General features: G+C 40.8%; 1 protein-coding gene across 1 annotated transcript in view; it reads left to right on the top strand.

Moving 5' to 3' along the window:
* Positions 1-2,797: 2,797 nt before the first annotated feature.
* LOC126458419 (proton-coupled folate transporter-like) overlaps positions 2,798-22,647 on the top strand; it is a 112,727-nt gene continuing 92,877 nt past the window's right edge. The window contains exon 1 of the mRNA XM_050095458.1: positions 2,798-2,967. The gene's annotated coding sequence lies outside the window, so the exon portion shown is untranslated. The remainder of the gene's footprint in view (positions 2,968-22,647) is intronic.

The following is a 22,647-nucleotide window of genomic DNA, read 5'->3' as shown; positions in this document are numbered from 1 at the left end:
AGTAGTCTGTCACAGACAGTTCTTTTCCTACATCTTTAACATGGTTCACTGAAAGTGTCACTTTTTTCTTCATGTGTTTCGACGTGCCTTGTTGTGTCTCTGCTGAGCATGGAATGACGACCTGCAGAGAGAAAGGTTGTTGAAGGTATGAGCATGTCGTGAATGCGTGGTAGCCTTTGTTCTATGATGCATATGCCCATGGTGACGCTGTATTGGAGATTCACTTTTGGCAGCATAAAAGTTTTCTTCATCATTCGTCGTATTTTTTATGCTGGTTCATCGTTGGTCAATTCGTCTCTAGGTTTCCATACGAAAAGTTATCTCTCATTTTTCGGTATGACATATGAAGGTTTTGCAATTTGCCATAAAGAATATCGGATGCTTATATCGGTAGAACAGTTAAATTTAATTCTCGTTGGTATTTAAATGCAATAATGGTCTTGTGATTTGAAAAGATTTCTTGATCTCTTCTGGTCCAGGCTCTTCATTCTTCTAGCACACTGGACTCGCATTCGGGAGGACGACGGTTCAATCCCGCGTCCGGCCATCCTGAATTAGGTTTTCCGTGATTTCCCTAAATCGCTCCAGGCAAATGCCGGGACGGTTCCTTTGAAAGGGCACGGCCGACTTCCTTCCCCGTCCTTCCATAATCCGATGAGACCGATGACCTCGCTGTCTGGTCTCCTCCCCCAAAGAACCCAACCCAACCCTCTTCATTCTTCCAAATCTTCTGCGTTGCATCTTCTGTTCTTGGTGCATCTTGCTGTCTTCTCACTTGTATCTTCTCTCTTCTGGCCGGCCGGTGTGGCCGTGCGGTTCTAGGCGCTTCAGTCTGGAACCGCTTGCCGCTACGGTCGCAGTTTCGAATCCTGCCTCGGGCATGGATATGTGTGATGTCCTTAGGTTAGTTAGGTTTAAGTAGTTCTAAGTTCTAGGCGACTGATGACCTCAGAAGTTAAGTCGCATAGTGCTTAGAGCGATTTGAACCATTTTTTTCTCTCTCTTCTCTGGACTGGGAATTATGATTGAAGACCTGTTTAACACCGTTCTCGTTTAATCCGTTCTTATGATGTTCTCATGATGTTGTAAACAGAACCTGCATTCATCCGAAAAAATGACGTTTTGCCATTCGTGCACCAAGGTTCGTCATTGAGTACACCATCGCAGGCGCTCCGGTCTGTGATGCAGCGTCAAGGGTAACCGCAGCCAAGGTCTCCGAGCTGATAGTCCATGCTGCTGCAAACGTTATCGAACTGTTCGTGCAGATGGTTGTTGTCTTGCAAACGTCCCCACCTGTTCGAGACGTGGCTGCACGATCCGTTACAGCCATGCGCATAAGATGCCTGTCATCTCGACTGCTAGTGATACGAGGCCGTTGGGATCTAGCACGGCGTTCCGCATTACCCTCCTGAACCCACCGATTCCATATTCTGTTAACAGTCGTTGGATCTCGACCAACTCGAGCAGCAATGTCGCGATACGATAAACCACAATCGCGATAGACTACAATCCGACCTTTATCAAAGTCGGAAATGTGATGGTACGCATTTCTCCTCCTTACACGAGGCATCGCAACAACGTTTCGCCAGGCAACGCCGGTCAACTGCTGTTTGTGTATGAGAAATCGGTTGGAAACTTTCCTCATGTCAGCACGTTGTAGGTGTCGCCACCGGCGCCAACCTTGTGTGAATGCTCTGAAAAGCTAATCATTTGCATATCACAGCATCTTCTTTCTGTCAGCTAAATTTCGTGTCTGTAGCAAGTCATCTTCGTGGTGTAGCAATTTTAATGGCCAGTAGAGTAAAAATAAATGTGTGTAACTGTAAAAGGCAACCAATAGTAACTAATTTCGGCCCCGTCCACAATCGTAACCGAATCCTGCCTTCCTTGACAACCAGGTTTCACTATCCTTATCGTGAATCTTACGGACGAACCTCATGTGCACTAATTGTAAGTTCTTTTTTTACGATTACCTCAGTACAATGTCAAAATCTTAACGTTGGTGTGATATCTGCCTCTCAAGGTTGGGTTAGTCTCCTTTCTTGCTGTCCTCCTCTTGTTGTGATTCCCCCTAACCCCAACCCGTCTTTTCTCTTGTGTCACGGATGATAAATTTTGTTTCTAGTTTATTCAGATTTTTGCCTTGACGTATGAAATATTAGAGGATAATCAGTGTCCATACTTTATTCCAGAAGAGCATTTATCTAGAGATATCTGAGGTTTTAGTTAACAAGAAGATATTTATTTTTGAACAAGATTTTAGGTTCCACAAACACATTAGACCCCAAGAAATATTCTAGTATCCTAGGAGATTTACAATTTACAATAATGTGTTTAGTTTCCAGAAACATCATTGCTGCCAAGGAGAGTTTTGTATCAAATATGATTTAGGTTGTTAAGAAAGAAATAAGATTCCAACAAGAGTTTCTCTTTTGGAGAAGAATTTTCAGTGAATCACATTTCTTTACCCATGCAACGGCTCGAATACCGACAGCCAGGATCTCAGGTCAGCAACCGACACCAAACCGCAGTTTAGCAGCGTCAGCAGACAAGGCTTCCGGAGCGGGTGCTTCCACGTGACGGCCGTCAGGCGGATTCCCGCCACATCATCGACCGACCTGCCATAGGCCATAGACGCCACTGCACACGTTCTGACGCGGCCTCGTTGTATAGGGCCTTCCACAACTGTGAGCATGTGAAAACAGGATTTGTAGCACCAGGACCAGTCCGACAGCAGGTCGTCACAGCTGGGACATCCGGTGGCGCACAAGCTGTGTCGGTAGTCGCCGCATCTAGGACACTGCCTCCACCCGCCCGCGAACCAACGACCGCTACCTGAGTGTCCAACCCGATCACAAGGACACCGCCGCCATCCCTCAGCCGTCAGCTGCCATCCGCCAGCATACTGTGGTTACCGGGGCGCCGCTAGCGTCCACGGGGGACGCCCGAGTCGATACGCCCGTACTGGTAACTCATCGAATCAGGTGATGTGGGAACGCTATCTGTAGGCACTAACTTAATGAAAGTGTGGAATTTCAAATAATTCAACGTTTATTTAAGTGCATGTTTACTATGCTAAATCACATTGTGGTATTATAACCTCCAAACTCGCTACGCACTGTACAAGGAAACATCAGGCTTAACATAATACAGCTACTAATCCGTTATGTATGAGACACAGGATCGCGGATGACAGAAGATTAGTTGTATGGCTCTATTACTCACGCATTTACGTAGAAATAGTTGTTACGCTCCATCTCTTTTCCACTACATATGTTTTGCTATAGCCGCCCGGTTTGGCCGTACGGTTCTAGGCGCTTCAGTCTTAGGTTAGTTAGGTTTAAGTAGTTCTAAGTTCCAGGGGACTGATGACCACAGATGTTAAGTCTCATAGTGCCCAGAGCCATTTGAACCATCTGTTTTGCTACACATATTGAACCAGCATTTGAAGCCAACATAGTACCTCACATATCCTCAGAACAAACAGGTTTTCTTGAAGGAAAACATCGAGAAATCGCGAGAGTTCTGTGTTCCTCTTTTCATTACTGTAAATTACTTGTCTGCGTAAAGATGCGGCAGGTGCTTGCAGAGTTCGGTATCCCACCACACTTGTTAGCAGTGATCAGTAGTCTCGTAATCACCTGGGAGCTGTGAAGACCAGTGCTATCACGCCTGATTTCCTTAGTGTATCAAAAGTTGTTCAAAAATGATTCAAATGGCTCTGGGCACTATGGGACTTAACATCTAAGATCATCAGTCCCCTAGAACTTAAAACTACTTAAACCTAACTAACCCAAGGACATCACACACATCCATGCCCGAGGCAGGATTCGAATCTCCGACCGTAGCAGTCCCGCGGTTCCGGACTGCAGCGCCTAGAACCGCACGGCCACATCCTCCCAACTGTACAACATCTCTGCCGAATATGTCATTAGGAATGCTCTTGATGGTTGGACTAAAGGCATCTCAATTGATAGAAGAACTATTAACAGTTTCCGATTCGTTGATGAAACTATGCTTACAGCCAGCAAAGAAGACCTTCTGCTTTACAAGCTGTTGCTGTATTAGCAAAATAGTTTACCAAACCTGATCCTGCGGTCGAATAATAGAGATTGGATAAATTATGCGTAGAGTAGACAAATGAGAGTAGATAAATTATGCGAATTATAAATTAATGAAAATAGGCAACTCTGGCGATTTAACTTTTGAGCTGATATGGTTTATTTAGTAAAGTCCGAGCTCCTACTGAATGCTAGTCCTACAGAAATTGTTACGTGCATTACGTCAGTTACTGAAATATATCACCAGCCCTTGAGTTCTGTAATGTGAAACGAACGTGGACCCAGTACATAAGTTCCTTCGCCCGCATTCTTAGACGCCCGTAACGAAGATCCAGTAATTGCTCCGAAGTGTCTCTACACGATTAAAATCGCACCACTTTGTCGTACTCTCCGATGGTAGGAAACTAGAACCTCTCCTTCTCGACCGACGTCCCAAACTGTTCTCCTCTTTCTTTGTCCATCCTGTTCCCAATAGCACCACCAACATTCCGCAATGTCGTGACACTTCAGCCAATGATAGCTCGAGCAGCTCCCCACCAAGTTACTCACTTCGTAGAACAGTTCGACATTTATGAAAATGGACCAACATTCCTACATTAACAATTCTATAACTTAAAACACATATTATAGTTGTGGTATTATTCAGAGACCACGGCACTACGCCAAAGTCAGTAACGCGAACCGATACCACAGACTATTAGCAATGCCTCGCCGCGGTTTGCGACAGCCAGGGGGAGGCACTGCAAAAAACCACCCTTCCCTCCGAGCAGAGCAGCGACCTCAAGCTGAAGTCGGTATGGTGCCGAACATCCAAGAACTCAGCTCATATGAAGGATTCAGCGTCATAGTGTAAGGCCAACGAGTCGTTAAAGCTTCAGATGAACTACTATTGTAAATGACGAACATTGTGCCTCAGGAGAAGAGTTTGTCACTTAGTGCATCAAGTGATGCATTGATAAGCAATGATGGCTGTAGATTATACAACAGTCCTGTGGCAAAGAAGTGTGTCAAATTTAAGTAAATCTTTTATTCAATTACACCATAAAGTGAACTAATATTTCATGCATTCTAGTTTGATAATCCTTCTCCTAGAGCAATAAAAGCACCTGCAGTTATAGCTAGACGAATTTAGATCCATATGTACGTGGTGTCTGTTCTTTCAGACATGTCTGAAAGAACTGACACCATTTTCATCCTGCATCCACTGTGAACCAAGACACAAAGGAATTAAAGACATTAGCTGCCAGTTGCCATTGATTTATATCAATGGGGCATGTTTGAAATTTGAGGAAGACTGGAAAATTCCAGTCTCCTGCTTACTAGACAGATGTGCAGACCACTACCCCATCCAGACACAGTGGTCACCGCAACTGCATGGACTACCCCAGCGCACATCCCTTCTGATCCAAATTCTCAAGTTATACCGCATACTACCTCCTCATTACCCTCATTACTTGCGACATATCGTTGATTCCTGTAAGAATTCGAGCTTGGTGTGCATCAGCAGTGTAGAGATCATTAGCTGTCATCATCATGCGGTGTCAATGCATATGCACATCAAACTCGCACTTACGGGAATCAGTCGTGTGTGGTAGCCTACAAGTTGAGAGGCATGATAGGAAGCGTAATAGAATAGTCCGTGTGGCAGTGGCGACCACTGTGTTCTGATGGCGTAGTGGTCAGAGCATCTCTTCAATAAGCAGGCGACATAGTTTCGAATATTGGTCTGGCAGAAATTTTCAACTTACTCCACTAAATTAAATCAATGCCCACTGGCAGCTAATGTCTTTAATTCCTTTGTATCTTGAAAAAAATTTTGTCTGGTCACAGCAATAATGGACAGATTATGTCATGACGTGCATTCTGATACCAATTTTTAAGATTTTTAATTACATATCTTACATATCTCATTAACATCGATATATCTGCACTTCTAGTGCATCCTTCTTCATATTATAATCAGCACTGATGATCGATTTAATAAATCGATTCTCTAAAAACTACATGCTGGTTCATTGTATCATTGCAAGTGTGGAGATTGATCTGATTTGTCGCCCTTAGACATAGAAACTAAATGCTGCAGAATATTTAACAAGAATGTACTGTGCAGTGCCTTTACTGGACAAACGGTATACTACTGTAGAATATTTGTTCCTCAGTAAGTGTAAACATTTGTGTTGGAATGAAAGGTTTAATTGTAAATTTGTTTATGACTGTAGTTGGTAATTTTTTATAAGATGTACTGCATTTCACTGATTGACTTAATGATCAAGCATTTATTGCACCATTTTTTTGGGTTCATTGTAAGGTGGCAGAATAAATAAAGGTCAGATGCACACTTTACATGAGAGCTTTATAATCGCAATGGGAAGGTGAATATGACACCTATCTTAATTCAGTAGTTATGAGCAAATTTGTTTATGTAATGCAAAAACGGATGACAATCAGTCAACAGTAATTAACACACCACTCCTATATAATGCATGTCTATGAGCAGAAGATGCAACAAGCAGCGAGAGGCATTTTAGTTTGGAATTCAGAGGGGTAAGAGCAGAGGCAAGGTCGCACCATGGGAGATACAACGGAAATCACTTAAAGGGGCATCCCACGCTAGGTCAACGACCGACCAGGTGACTCAGAAGGGGAGAGCGAGTTAACGGGCCATGTGAGGGTCTAGGGGTAGCGTCTTTGATTCATAATCAAAACGTCTTCGGTCCCCCCCCCCTGCCTAAATTTTGATAAATAATCAGCATTGGTGGCCGAAGACTTCCGGCATAAGAAGTCAGCCTCATTCTGCCAACGGCCTTGTCAAAGAAGGCGGAGGAGCGGATAGAGGTTCAGGGCACTCTCTTGTCCTAGGGGTGGGAAACTGCCCCTAAAGGCGGAAGAATCAGCAATGATCAACGACATGAGGATGCAGAAGGCAATGGAAACCACTGCATTAAAGACACGTAACGTGTATCCACAGGACATGTGGCCTGTAATTGAAGAAGTGTCATGATGATCTCTCCATTGGCAAAAGATCCCGGAATAGTCCCCCATTCGGATCTCCAAGAGGGGACTGCCAAGGGGGAGGTTACCATGAGAAAAAGATAGAATAATCAAAGAAAGGATAACGTTCTACGAGTCGGGGCGTGCAATGTCAGAAGCTTGAACGTGGTAGGGAAACTAGAAAATCTGAAAAGGGAAATGCAAAGGCTCAATCTAGATATAGTAGGGGTCAGTGAAGTGAAGTGGAAGGAAGACAAGGATTTCTGGTCAGATGAGTATCGGGTAATATCAACAGCAGCAGAAAATAGTATAACAGGTGTAGGATTCGTTATGAATAGGAAGGTAGGGCAGAGGGTGTGTTACTGTGAACAGTTCAGTAACCGGGTTGTTCTAATCAGAATCGACAGCAGACCAACACCGACAACGATAGTTCAGGTATACATGCCGACGTCGCAAGCTGAAGAACAGATAGAGAAAGTGTATGAGGATATTGAAAGGGTAATGCAGTATGTAAAGGGGGACGAAAATCTAATAGTCATGGGCGACTGGAATGCAGTTGTAGGGGAAGGAGTAGAAGATAAGGTTACAGGAGAATATGGGCTTGGGACTAGGAATGAAAGAGGAGAAAGACTAATTGAGTTCTGTAACAAGTTTCAGCTAGTAATAGCGAATACCCTGTTCAAGAATCACAAGAGGAGGAGGTGTACTTGGAAAAGGCCGCGAGATACGGGAAGATTTCAATTAGATTACATCATGGTCAGACAGAGATTCCGAAATCAGATACTGGATTGTAAGGCGTACCCAGGAGCAGATATAGACTCAGATCACAATACAGTAGTGATGCAGAGTAGGCTGAAGTTCAAGACATTAGTCAGGAAGAATTAATACGCAAAGAAGTGGGATACGGAAGTACTAAGGAATGACGAGATACGTTTGAAGCTCTCTAACGCTATAGATACAGCAATAAGGAATAGCGCAGTAGGCAGTACAGTTGAAGAGGAATGGACATCTCTAAAAAGGGCCATCACCGAAGTTGGGAGGGAAAACATAGGTAGAAAGAAGGTAGCTGCGAAGAAACCATGGGTAACAGAAGAAATACTTCAGTTGATTGATGAAAGGAGGAAGTACAAACATGTTCCGGGAAAATCAGGAATACAGAAATACAAGTCGCTGAGGAATGAAATAAATAGGAAGTGCAGGGAAGCTAAGACAAAATGGCTGCAGGAAAAATGTGAAGACATCGAAAAAGATATGATTGTCGAAAGGACAGACTCAGCATACTGGAAATCCAAAACAATCTTTGGTGACATTAAAAGCAAAGGTGGTAACATTAAGAGTGCAACGGGAATTCCACTGTTAAATGCAGAGCAGAGAGCTGATAGGTGGAAAGAATACATTGAAAGCCTCTATGAGGGTGAAGATTTGTCTGATGTGATAGAAGAAGAAACAGGAGTCGATTTAGAACAGATAGGGGATCCAGTATTAGAATCGGAATTTAGAAGAGCTTTGATCAAATAAGGCAGAAGGGATAGATAATATTCCATCAGAATTTCTAAAATCATTGGGGGAAGTGGCAACAAAACGACTAGTAGTAGTAGTAGAGGGGCTTTTTTGGGCGCACGACAGCAAGGTCTTCAGCGCCCGTACAAAACGACTATTCACGTTGGTGTGTAGAATATGTGAGTCTGGCGACATACCATCTGACTTTCGGAAAGCATGATACACATAATTTCCGAAGGCGACAAGAGCTGACAAGTGCGAGAATTATCGCACAATCAGCTTAACAGCTCATGCATCGAAGCTGCTTACAAGAATAATATACAGAAGAAGGGATAAGAAAATTGAGAATGCGCTAGGTGACGATCAGTTTGGCTTTAGGAAAAGTAAAGGGACGAGAGAGGCAATTCTGACGTTACGGCTAATAATGGAAGCAAGGCTAAAGAAAAATCAAGACACTTTCATAGGATTTGTCGACCTGGAAAAAGCGTTCGACAATATAAAATGGTGCAAGCTGTTCGATATTCTGAAAAAAGTAGGGGTAAGGTATAGAGAGAGACGGGTCATATACAATATGTACAACAACCAAGAGGGAATAATAAGAGTGGACGATCAAGAACGAAGTGCTCGTATTAAGAAGGGTGTAAGACAAGGCTGTAGCCTTTCGACCCTACTCTTCAATCTGTACATCGAGGAAGCAATGATGAAAATAAAAGAAAGGTTCAGGAGTGGAATAAAAATACAAGGTGAAAGGATATCAATGATACGATTCGCTGATGACATTGCTACCCTGAGTGAAAGTGAAGAAGAATTAAATGATCTGCTGAACGGAATGAACAGTCTAATGAGTACAGAGTATGGTTTGAGAGTAAAGACGAAGGTAATGAGAAGTAGTAGAAATGAGAACAGCGAGAAACTTAACATCAGGATTGATGGTCACGAAGTCAATGAAGTTAAGGAATTCTGCTACCTAGGCAGTAAAATAACCAATGACGGACGGAGCAAGGAGGACATCAAAAGCAGACTCGCTATGGCAAAAAAGGCATTTCTGGCCAAGAGAAGTCTACTAATATCAAATACCGGCCTTAATTTGAGGAAGAAATTTCTGAGGATGTACGTCTGGAGTACAGCATTGTATGGTAGTGAAACATGGGCTGTGGGAAAACCGGAACAGAAGAGAATCGAAGCATTTGAGATGTGGTGCTATAGACGAATGTTGAAAATTAGGTGGACTGATAAGATAAGGAATGAGGAGGTTCTACGCAGAATCGGAGAGGAAAGGAATATGTGGAAAACACTGATAAGGAGAAGGGACAGGATGATAGGACATATGCTAAGACATGAGGGAATGACTTCCATGGTACTAGAGGGAGCTGTAGAGGGCAAAAACTGTAGAGGAAGACAAAGGTGAGGGAGAACAGGTAAGAAAGCTTTTAAGAACTGCGTTTCAGAGTTCCAAATGGATACTAACAAGACCAGTGACGCATTTGCGATCACATATCCAGCAAGTGGTACACACTTGAGACACAATGTCTACATTTTGACGTCTGGCACGTGCACAAAACGTCCGATTGGCGGAAACGTACTAGGAAGGAGTAAAGAGCCGAAGTTTCAACGCAGTTTAATGGTAAGGCCATTGTGATTGGAGGAGAGAATTTCCACAAAATAAGAGAAACGCTCCTATTGGTCGAAAAAAGGTGACGTGACGAACGAAAGAACCCAGGTGGGGAAAAAGTTCGGCTATGAGGACAACATGGAAATTTTGAGTGGACTCTTCTCTGAATTGGTGTCAATTGCAGAACGGAGCACGTAACACTTTTTATGATGCAGAGAAGAAATTTGAGCGAACACTGCATTCACAGCAACTGATATCCAGCTAGAAATTAGCTGTAGCATCGTTTAGCTCCAACTGTGGAGAAACGAAAAGCCAATTAGTTAACTGTTTTTGCAAGAACTGAGAGGGCGCTATAATATGCACACTGCTCCAGGCATGCACGTGTATATAGCCATATTCTAAGAGTAGGGATGAGTACATGTTTTTTCACAGACTGAGAGACATAGGGAGAGTTTATGCTCAAAAAAAATTCGTCAAAGGTTTTAATTAGTTTTATAGGAGTTTCAGAGGAGAGAGCAGCCAGCAGACGACAGCTCATCGCAGCTGAAGGCATATACCGCATGCAGAGGCGTAAACTTCTTGGTTCACCAGCTTGCGTCCACTGTAAACTCGGGCAAACTTTAGTAATCTTTTGCTCAATTTGTCACATATCAAACTATCCACTTTAGACTTGATTGTCATCCTAAAAACAGTACCGAACTTTGAACCGGAATTGGATGATTTTTCATAGTACTGACCAACATCATAAAGAAATCGTAAGAATAATTTTGTAAAGAAACTTGTACTTAAACTTTAATATTGTCGTGTTTAGGCTAATTTAACTTTCTGAGGATTAACTGCTTTAACATTGCCACATTGTAAACTGTATAAAAGCGTTTATTTCTATACAAATATTGAAACATTAAACAAGTCAATACAGCTCACACAGTCGCATTCAATCCTAGAATAAGTAAACCAATAATATCTCCTTACATATGGCGACCCTGCCAGGATGGCAATTGGTCTGCCTGGATGACAGTTAGTCAAAACAATAAAGAAGGAAACTCGTCTAGCTTCAAGGAGGAAACCAGATGGCGCCATGGTTGGCCCGCTAGATGGCGCTGCCATAGGTCAAACGGATATCAACTGCGTTTTTTAAAAATAGGAACCCCCATTTTTTATTACATATTCGTGCAGTACGTAAAGAAATATGAATGTTTTAGTTAGACCACTTTTTTCACTTTGTGATAGATGGCACTGTAATAGTCACAAACATATGGCTGGCAATTTTAGACGAACAGTTAGTAACAGGTAGGTTTTTAAATTAAAATACAGAACGTATGTACGTTTGAACATTTTATTTCGGTTGTTCCAATGTGATGCATGTACCTTTGTGAAATTATCATTTCTGAGGCATGCTGTTACAGCGTGATTAACTGTAAATACCAAGTTAATGCAATAAATGCTCAAAATGATATCCGTCAACCTCAATGCATTTGGCAATACGTGTAACGACATTCCTCTCAACAGCGAGTAGTTCGCCTTCCGTAATGTTCGCACATGCATTGACAATGCGCTGACGCATTTCATAAGCCGTTGCCGAGGATCACGATGGCAAATATCCTTCAACTTTCCCCACAGAAAGAAATCCGGGGTCGTCAGATCCGGTGAACGTGCACGCCATGACCAATTCATCTGTCATGAAATATGCTGTTCAATACCGCTTCAACCGCGCGCGAGCTATGTGCCGGATTCCCATCATGTTGGAAGTACATCGCCATTCTGTTACGCAGTGAAACATCTTGTAGTAACATCGGTAGAACATTACCGAGGAAATCAGCATAATTGCACCATTTAGATTGCCATCGATAAAATGGGGGCCAATTATCCTTCCTCCCATAATGCCGCACCATACATTAACCCGCCAAGTTCGCTGATGTTCCACTTGTAGCAGCCATCGTGGATTTTCCGTTGCCCAATAGTGCATATTATGCCGGTTTACGTTACCGCTGTTGGTGAATGACGCTTCGTCGCTAAATAGAACGCTTGCAAAAAATCTGTTATCGTCCCGTAATTTGTTTTGTGCCCAGTGGCAGAACTGTAACGACGTTCAAAGTCGTCGCCACGCAATTCCTGGTGCATAGAAATATGGTCCGGGTGCAATCGATGTTGATGTAGCATTCTCAACACCGATGTTTTTGAGATTCCCGATTCTCGCACAATTTGTCTGCTACTGATGTGCGGAGTAGCCGCGACAACAGCTAAAACATATACTTGGGCATCATCATTTGTTGCAGGTCGTGGTTGACGTTTCACATGTGGCTGAACACTTCCTGTTTCCTTAAATAACGTGGCTATCCGGCGAACGGTCCGGACACTTGGATGATGTCGTCTAGGGTACCGAGCAGCATACATAGCACACGCCCGTTGGGCATTTTGATCACAACAGCCATACATCAACACGATATCGACCTTTTCCGCAATTGGCAAACGGTCTATTTTAACACGGGTAATGTATCACGAAGCAAATACCGTCCGCACTGGCGGAATGTTACGTGATACCACGTACTTATACGTTTGTGACTATTACAGCGCCATCTATCACAAAGAGAAAAAAGTGGTCCAACAAAAACATTCATATTTCTTTACGTACTTCACGAATACGTAATAAAAATGGGTGTTCCTATTTTTAAAAAACGCAGTTGATATCCGTTTGACCTATGGCAGCGCCATCTAGCGGGCCAACCATAGCGCCATCTGGTTTCCCCCTGCAAGCTAGACAAGTTTCGTACTTTGTAGTTTTTCCTTTGACGCTTATTTCATGAGATATTTGGCCCGGTCGCTATCAATGGACCACCCTGTGTATGAATAATAATAGGTTATCCTCGAATGAGAACACCACGTGCTAGTTACTAGGCAACGCTCGCATGGGGTCCGCGAGGAGCAGAAATGCGAGAACTCCGAGTAGGTAATTTTCGCCAATTTATTCCCAAATACAGGTTACAATAATATGCACGCTTTCCAACCCGCTATCACTGTGTCTGTTCCGTAGCCCGAATAATTACAGACTTCCTGAGACTCACCAGTGTGATTCGAGAAAGACCTTCACTTGTCCGATCCTCTCGCAGCTAAACAGCTTTTCCGATAGTTTACCACGTGCAGGTGGCCAGCGACCCAGGTGGTGAGGCAGTGTGCGGCGGGTGTCCACCTGTAGTATGACGCAAGCATGCCTTCAGTTCCACACCCTCCTCAGAGAAGAGGAGCTACCAAAGGTGACGTCATGAATCCGTCGTGCTAGTTGCGGCCTTAGAAGGGAAGGAACTCTATTGTCAAGTTTATTTCTTAATGCGAAAAGTATTCGCAGTTGCGAATACGAACAACCCTCAGCTGTAAAAGGGAATGCCGGATTTCCCGCATGCGGGAGATCGTCTTAAACGCTTTGACTCTCTGTGCAGGACTCACGGCCATATGCAAAGTTCCTGCTTCACGACCTGTAGTCGTACTCACATTATGTAATTCCCATACAGGGGAGGACATTTTAATTGAATGTCGCTGCCTGGTATCGGTGGATAAACACGATACTGCGGTGCCTGTGTTGCATCGTTCTTCTTAATAAGGCAGGCACTGCAATTTCGTGTTTATTTCTTTATCAGACACAGTAACGGTTAGTACTGACGTACGAGCTTTTAAAATAATAGCTTGGCGCATGACATATGCTACAGACGCAAGACAAATTAATACAACTATTACGAACACAATACTGACAATTAAGCATGGATTAACGTTACATAAAAATTCAAAGGACTTAATCATGTTTGTTACTTGGATGAAATTTAACTCATTACTAATAGTCATTACGTTTCAATAATTAAGTCGTTATCCTTGAGCAACTAGACAAAAATGGATTGCATCGCAATAAACTGATAACATTCTCGGTAACGAACTCTTTCCAGATGCGTGAAAAATAGTTAGCAACATAGACAGCACATCAAGCAAACCGTATGATAGGTCACAGTGGATAGCATTCGCAATTAATCCACTAGCATTCATTTGAGGGTGAAAATTATTTCAGTTGTATCAACATTTTTCACCTAAATGTTACACTGAAGATTCGATTGAAGGAGTAAATTTTCTTATCAGAATATCGTTTAAGAAGTGGCTGATACAGACGCATTAAAATTCTAGGGCAGTCTTCTCGGGGATCATTTATTAACAGTTGTCTCTCATAGCTCTATATACTGGTATGTAAGAATATTTCAGAAACGGAGCAGTCTAACTTGTAATCCGTGTACACATGTATGTATCTTCCTTGTTCAGAGATACAAAATACCGTCAATCCTTACTGATCAGTAAATAATCCCTGATACGTGATTTGAATGCCGGTTTGTCAGCACATCAAAGATGTCTCGGAATCTTGCAGAAAACCCAAAGAGATTCTGGTCATACACCAGTGGCAAGACGCAATCAATACCTTCATTGCGCGATAAAAATGGTGAAGTCACTGATGACAGTGCTACTAAAGCAGAGTTATTAAACACGGTTTTCCGATACTACTTCACCAAAGAAGACGAAGTAAATATTCCTGAATATCAATCAAGATCAACCGCCAAGATGAGAAGCAATGAAGTAGATATCCTCGGTGTAGCAAAGCAGCTTAAATCACTTAATAAAGGCAAGGCCTCCGGTCCAGATTGTATACTAGTTAATTTCCTTTTAGAGTACGCTAACACAATAGCTCCATATTTAGCAATTACATACAACCGCTCGCCCACAGGAAGTTCCGTGCCTAAAGATTGAAAAATTTCTCAAGTCACACAAAGACCAAAAAAGGGAAAGTAATCCGCTGAATTACAGGCCCATATCACTAACGTCGATTTGTAGTAGGGTTTTGCAACATATACTGTGTTCGGACATTATGAATTACTTAGAAGAAAACGATTTATTGACATATAATCAACACGGATTTTGAAAACATTGTTCCTGTGAAACTCAACTAGCTCTTTATACTCATGAAGTAATGAGTGCTATCGACAGGGGATGTCAAATTGATTCAATATTTTTAGATTTCCAGAAGGCTTTCGACACCGTTCCTCACAAGCGTCTTCTAACCAAACTGCGTGCCTATGGAATATCGCCTCAGTTGTGCGACTAGATTCGTTATTTCCTGTCAGAAAGGTCACAGTTCGTAGCAATAGGCGGAAAATCATCGAGTAAAACAGAAGTAATATCCGGCGTCCCCCAAGGAAGTGTTATATGCCCTCTATTATTCCTGATCTATATTAGCGACATAGGAGACAATCTGAGTAGCCGTCTTTTATTGTTTGCAGATGATACTGTCATTTACCGTCTTGTAAAATCATCAGATGATCAAAATGAATTGCAAAATGATTTGGAAAAGATATCTGTATGGTGCGAAAAGTGGCAATTGACCCTGAATAAAAAGAAGTCTGAAGTTATTCACATGAGTATTAAAAGAAATCCGCTAAATTTCGATTACGCGGGAAGTCACAGAAATCTTAAGGCTGTAAATTCAACTAAATACTTACGGATTACAATGTTTTACGAATAACCTAAATTGGAACGATCACATACATAACGTTGAGGGTAGAGCAAACCATAGAGTGCGATTCATTGGCAGAACGCTTAGAAGGTGCAACAGGTCTACCAAAGAGACTGCTTACACTACGCTTGTCCGCCCTATTCTGGACTATTGCTGCGCAGTGTGGGATCCGCATCAGCCGGGATTAACGGATGACATCGATAAAGTTCAAAGAAGTTTTGTACTATCGCGAAATAAGGGAGATAGTGTCACAGACATGATACGTGAATTGGAGTGGCAATCATTAAAACAAAGGCGTTACCCGTTGCGGTGGGATCTTCTCATGAAATTTCAATCCTCAGTTTTCTCCCCGATTGCAAAAACGTTCTGTTGGCACCCACCTACATAGAGAGAAATGATCATCAGATAAAATAAGAGAAATCAGGGCTCTCACAGAAAAATTTAAGTGCTCGTTTTTCCTGCGCGCCGTTCGAGAGTTGAATGGTAGAGGGAGAGAGAGCTTGAAGGTGGTTCATTGAATCCTGTGCCAGGCACTTTATTGTGAATAGCAGAGTAATCACGTAGATGTAGATGTAGGGTAGAAAGATCAGTGTATGGACCTTATACATCTCCAAATTATGCTTCAATGTATCAGTTGGTACAGAAACAATTACAGTCATTAAGGAGTGGACTGTAGTTATAAGAAGGGTATAAATTATAACAATTAACATGATAAATCATAGTCGATGCTGAGTCTAACTTACGTTCAGCTAATAGTAGGACTTGCAGAGACTGGTCTGGATGGAATAGCACGCTGCTCAAACAATCAGTCGAATTATTTTCTAGGGTTTTCATTAAATTAAGGCAACAATTCTAGTATTTGATAGACTGTCAGTATTTCTTGAGAATAGGCTCTTGAAATCTGAGCACTCAACATGCAATTCTTGGGACAACTCACGGAGGGTTCTGTTCATCTCATCACGAATTATGAATTGCTTTAAAACCTGTTCCATGAAAACTATGTGACTACTGATGGTTCTTTGTATGTTTATTAATATAATTATTTCATTTGAGAAGTTGATTCAGTTCGTACTAGACTGTTGCTCAAAACCTAATAATTTGTTTTTAATGTCCAATACCTCTCGTCCAAATACGGTATGAAGGATACTACTTCCAAAATCAAACGAGGTATGTTTGTGTCTTTACGAAGAATGGCCCGGCAAAAGATTTGCGAAGCAGTTAAACCCTCACTCATAATTAGCGTATGTAGACTCTACGAGCCTCTTCGCGGCGATCCATTGCACATGCACTAGCACCAGCACTAGCACCAAACAAGGGAATTTCCTTGTCTCAGTTCTAAACGATCAGGTTAGTCTTGAATGCTCTTAATCATTCCCCCAATCGCATACATTTCCACTGTTGACTGGTGGACAGTATAATGCTAAAATGATAAACTTGTTACTAGGGTTATTTCTCATCATCACAACTGCCTATTGGATACAGTAAACTTCCACGCCACACACACTATATGCGTTACGACACAGAAACTTTAAGACTTTTTGTGGAAGAAGCAGCCAGCAGAGAGCATTCACAGATACAACCAAGAAGGAAGACATAAGAACAGATTAAAAAAAGTGTCTAAGAACAAGTGACACAAAAATGACAAACATTCTCCTTTCTTACCCTAGGAGACAAGATTTAAAACAGGCATTGTTGTAAGTCCAAATAGTATGCAGATCCTTTTTTCGTAATAACAGTATTATTTCCCTTTCAATACATCAAATCAAGTTATGGAGGCTAAGAACGAAGAGAAAAATATCATTGTGTTCTTTCTTTCCCCCCTTTACTGAGGCACGGGAATGGTTACACTGGAGTGCTAAAAGCAATTATAAACACTTGTCACTAAATCACAATTTTCATACGTCATGAAGATTCAGCAGGATTGATGTATTATAAATTCTCCTTTTATTGCAAATGCTGTATTTTCCGACCTAAAGGTCTGGATCAATATAATACACTCACCTGGGTTAATTAATTTTTGTCCCCCCAATCGGGTGAAGCCAAAAGGAAAACACTGAGAACAAAAACTGCTGCGGGACCTTCAGACTTTATCTTTGATTTATACAACAAATTAGTTTAGAGTTGAGAACAAGCCATTATGCATGCTTTTTTTTAGTTAATAACATATTTTGTTCTTATGTGCACAGTATATAGAAGCAAGTTTTCATCTGACACTACACGTTTTAATTTTTACAATGTTTATGTTGGTTATATCATCATTATGAGTAAAGTTTTGCTAATTGTTAAGTTTCTGTATTCACTTAATATCTTAACGCAAGAGCACGAATTATTTAATTTTCATGGAAGCTTCTTTTTAAAGGGTTTCAAATGGAAATGAGTTTCTTCATTTACTACAATTTCAAGAGTGCGAGTAGGATCGGTTACTGATGATTGCGTTGCCGAAAATTGATAGATTGCGAAGAACAGCAGACGTGGCTGCATAATGGCGCAGGAACCATCATCGAAAATCAGAGACATCCACGACGGGTTATCGGAATCCATGGAATGGGTACCTAGAGGCTGTTCAGGGTAGGAGACAATGAGAACGCCCGCGTTTGGTGGATCATATGAAAAGTTACATATGATCGAATTAGAATTGTTGAGCAAGCGAAATACATATGTCTGCAGGAACAAAAGTCCACGTTAGTGATTTGCTTTGCGAATTGATACTAGTCAATATTATATTAAGCTGATATTTATTATGCATTCTCGTGGCTTTAACAAGAGGCCGCAATTTTATCCCATAACCATGACAACTTTAATCTCAACACAAACTATTTTTGGGAGACGCATAGGGTTCCTTTCTGCACTAGTTAATGATCAGTCAGTAAACAGTCGCACAGCATACAGTGCCTGTGCGTCATTTTCCAGGTGGTAAAAACCTTTTACATGTTCTTAACTCCCATAACAACCGAGTCTAAACCACTTTATATCACCACTTCACATTATCTTCACTTGGGCTAACAGCTCTGAATGCACACTACACCGCTTATTAATTGTACTGGACCAGTTAAGTTCATTTTTCCTCTTGCCTTATTTATATAGTATTTTATACAGTCTGGCCCCACTCACGAGAGTTTTAATTCCGAGATAATGAGAAATTCTCCTATTAATTTTACATCGGGTTACAGTACTTATATTTTTTCTTTCTCTTGTGCAGTGAGAACGCACGATTGTTCGGGAAGTAATATTTCGTGTTCAGCGATATCAAAACTGGAACATATATCAATATACCTGGTACCCTCGTTAGCTGTATATGACAAGGCAATGCCACTCATTCATTTTCTGATGGTTAAGTTAACGTCTTTCAATTATGCAAAAAGATACGTTAGAAGCACCAATTCGTGCACTTACTAGTATCAACTGAAGGAGACGGAACAAAGACTTTATCGCGAAATTACGAAGGAAATTTATTTATTTGAGACTCACCCCTGTAATTTCACAGCATCCCTTGTTTGAGTATTCACACATCGAACGCAACATGTTTCCTGGACAAGATAATGGTGACTTCTGCTAACTAACCTAAAAACTAAAAGATATCCTGACTACCTACTATTTACAACCTTATGGATTAAGTCACTCATTCAATGAACCTATTATTTTACCAAACTGTTATAAAATTAAGATTTTCGTAAATAAACCAAGGAAAAAAGTCATTATTCTGCTTCATGGAACAAGTTAAATGATATCTTACATCTGAGGGGCTATACTGCATCTCTACGACCCGCTCCTTTTTTTTAAAAAAATGCATATTTTGTTTCTCAGAACATGCCTTGGGGAAAATGCATTTGAAAGGTTTAATAAAAATGATCTGGTGTACAATTTTCTTTTCTGGAGTAAGCAACTGAAACTACCGGTCTTTCAAAAGACTCTCTTCCAGCAAAGCAGAAGAAAGAGAGGACTCTGCCCCTATACTCCCTGTTATAAGACTTTGTGGGAATCGATTGATACTACATACTTCATCAATATACATGTTTTTGGGAGACTCTGGACTGTGACAGACTTCATTAGTCCTAACCATACGAGCTGCACCATTTCTTACTTATTCCTTAACACCATTCCATTCTTTTTCTGTACTCTCTCTCTAAGTAATAAGCTGACACAACTCTTGTGTCAGCGTCTTCTGTATTTGTCCTAAATCGTTCTTAATCGTCTGCGCTGAACTGCTTTGCTCGGTATACACTTCAGTAATGGTTTGTTGTACCGCCTTTATGAATTATGACTCTAAACGTTCTGTAATCTGATCATTGTTCTCTCTTAAAAACTGATCTACCTTTTTTTTCGTGTTTGGTAGGATGATCTCCTACTTATGTTACTACCTGCTGGGGTGTTGAATTTAAAGTGTTTTATTCTAACTGTAGAGTATTAAGATCTCCAGTTAATTCGTTTACCGATTCAGGGATACCCCTAATTGTTTTTTGTACTCCTGAAATTTCGTTTTATCTTCAAGATCTCATTGTAACAACCCGGTTACGTGATTGGCAACTACTGTTTTCAACTGCTCGTTTTAATTTTTAACCTCTTTAGTGACGTGTGCGACTGGACTAGACAAACTGTCTGTTTTTGACCCATAGAATCGAAATCTTTAGGCAAACTATCTATCTATTTTGACGTGTTTCGTTGTTCATTCGTCAAACTATCTTGTTTCCGATTCATAGTACCCATCATAGTTTCTAATCTTTGGAGCATTTATACAATAAGATTTGATGTCATAGCAGTAGACTCAACAATAATTTCCCTCACTTACTGAAAAGGAAAGTTTATCTACATTTCCACTGGCGAATTCGCCTTCTGGAACTTGATCAGATAAATACAGAAAATGTAACGAAACCAGCTTAGGAATGTGCCGTCCTGTTTTTACCGCATTAATGTACAAGGATAACTGGTTGAAGTTACAGCTGAGCAAAGTTCGATTACACGTGTACAAGTCACAGATGGTATTGGTATGGTATTGGTATACATACCAACGTTATTAATGAAAAATATTTCTTTGAAAACAACATCACCTCGGGATTACAAACTGCGCACATTCAGACATGAACGTCCACCATCTTATGGTTCACTTACAAAATTAGAATAATTACAAAGCAACTACAGTTTTGGCAGATGATAATTTCTCTACACACGGTGGGACATTAACAAACAGATTTCGAAATTTTACACCCTCATTCGCTTCTGAACGAGTCTAACAATACCCTACCTTGTGCTCCGCTACAGGCAACAACGTAATTTCAACGATTTTCTTGATTTTGTAATTTTACCAGTAGCGACCTTTCTATTAATTTTTATTTGTTTTTAAATCATTTCTTGATTATTATCATAATTGTTTTCGTTCATTTGAATGTGTCTTCAATTCTCAGGTGCATCGCATGATTACATGGAAAAGAAATAAGTAGTTATTTAATATGCATTTCTGAGTAAAATTACACATACAGACTATTACATTATCCTCGATCACCATTGTAATGCCCGTGTATGCGATCTGAGCAGAGAAAAAATTACGAAGAATATTTCTGACTAAATAATGTCCAAAGTCGGACCGATTTGTTAACGAATTGTGGTTTCAGATCACATAAAACGAAACATTTGTGAGAGAGAAAACTAGGTTGAAATTGTTCATTACAGATGTCCTACGCAAAATATCTTTCTTTCACCCTTTAAATTAATAACGTTAACGTGAAGTATTACCTTTTGAATTAAAAGACTTGATTAAACAAAACTGAATGATATTTACTATTAAAAACAGTCATGATCACAATTTATTCATCAAGGTAACCGGTTTCGATCACTGCTGTGGTCATCTTCAGACCATTGAGTAGGAACCTCTTTCTGTTGTTGAGTAGTGATTCTCCAACAGAAAGAGGTTCCTACTCAGTGGTCTGAAGATGACCACAGAAGTGGTCGAAACCGGTCACCTTGATAAATAAATCGTGATCAAGACTGTTTTAATAGTAAATATTTGTAACACATTGATCACTGCCACTCCCACAATGTATTCAAAATTAATTAAAACTGAATGATGGTGAAATTTAAAATTATGTGTGCACCAATTTCTATTCACACTAGCAAAACTGACTTCGTCACTGTAAAAAAAGTAGGTTCCACATAATATAAGTTATAAATTATCTCAATTAAATGGCCGCACTGGCGGATGAACAGATTACGGCCAAGCTGACTAATTCTGATTACAAAAACTCACTTGTTATTCCATGAGATAAGTTATTATTGTGATTAAAGCGAAAGACCACAATGCAGTACACTCCTTTTTATCTTATCACTCAATAATTAGACATACATGGACCATATGTCCATGCATCAAGAAGAAAAACATAAGAACAGATAACAAGAGAAGGGTCTAAAATCGAGTGACACAAAAATGACAAGAATTCTCCTATCTTATTCTTCGAGATAAGAATTATATCAGCGTTATTGTAAGGCCAAACAGCGTGCGAGTCCTTTTCTCATAATAACAGTATTATTTCCTACACAATAAAACATAAACGTCGTTTCAAATCAAGTTATGCATGCTAAGAAAGAAAAGAAAAGTATCACTGAGTCCTTTCAGCTTCCTGAAGATCCTACTACCCCGCACGGACTAGGAAGAATGGGGAACGAATTTATAAAGTTTTGAAACACTGGGAAACACTCATAGGAGACGGAGTAGTAAGAAACGAGGAAATTCCATCCCCTAGCTGATAAGCATCCCCCTTCATCACTTTCACTTTTTTTCCTTTTTTAAATTTTTACGAAAACCGGTTCATTTTTTAAATACATCTATTACAATAAAAAATATTTCTAGCGAAATTATACTCAAAGAAGGTCGTATGTACGATTAAAGCAGGACTACTAATTTTCAAGGCGTTCTGTCTGGAAGATTAAAAATCCTTTAGCCAGTGAGTTTGATA

Source organism: Schistocerca serialis, chromosome 1, assembly GCF_023864345.2.
Source record: "Schistocerca serialis cubense isolate TAMUIC-IGC-003099 chromosome 1, iqSchSeri2.2, whole genome shotgun sequence".
NCBI classification, from domain to species: domain Eukaryota; kingdom Metazoa; phylum Arthropoda; class Insecta; order Orthoptera; family Acrididae; genus Schistocerca; species Schistocerca serialis.
Note: the sequence above shows the minus strand (reverse complement) of the source record. Positions and strands in the feature narration are given on the sequence as shown.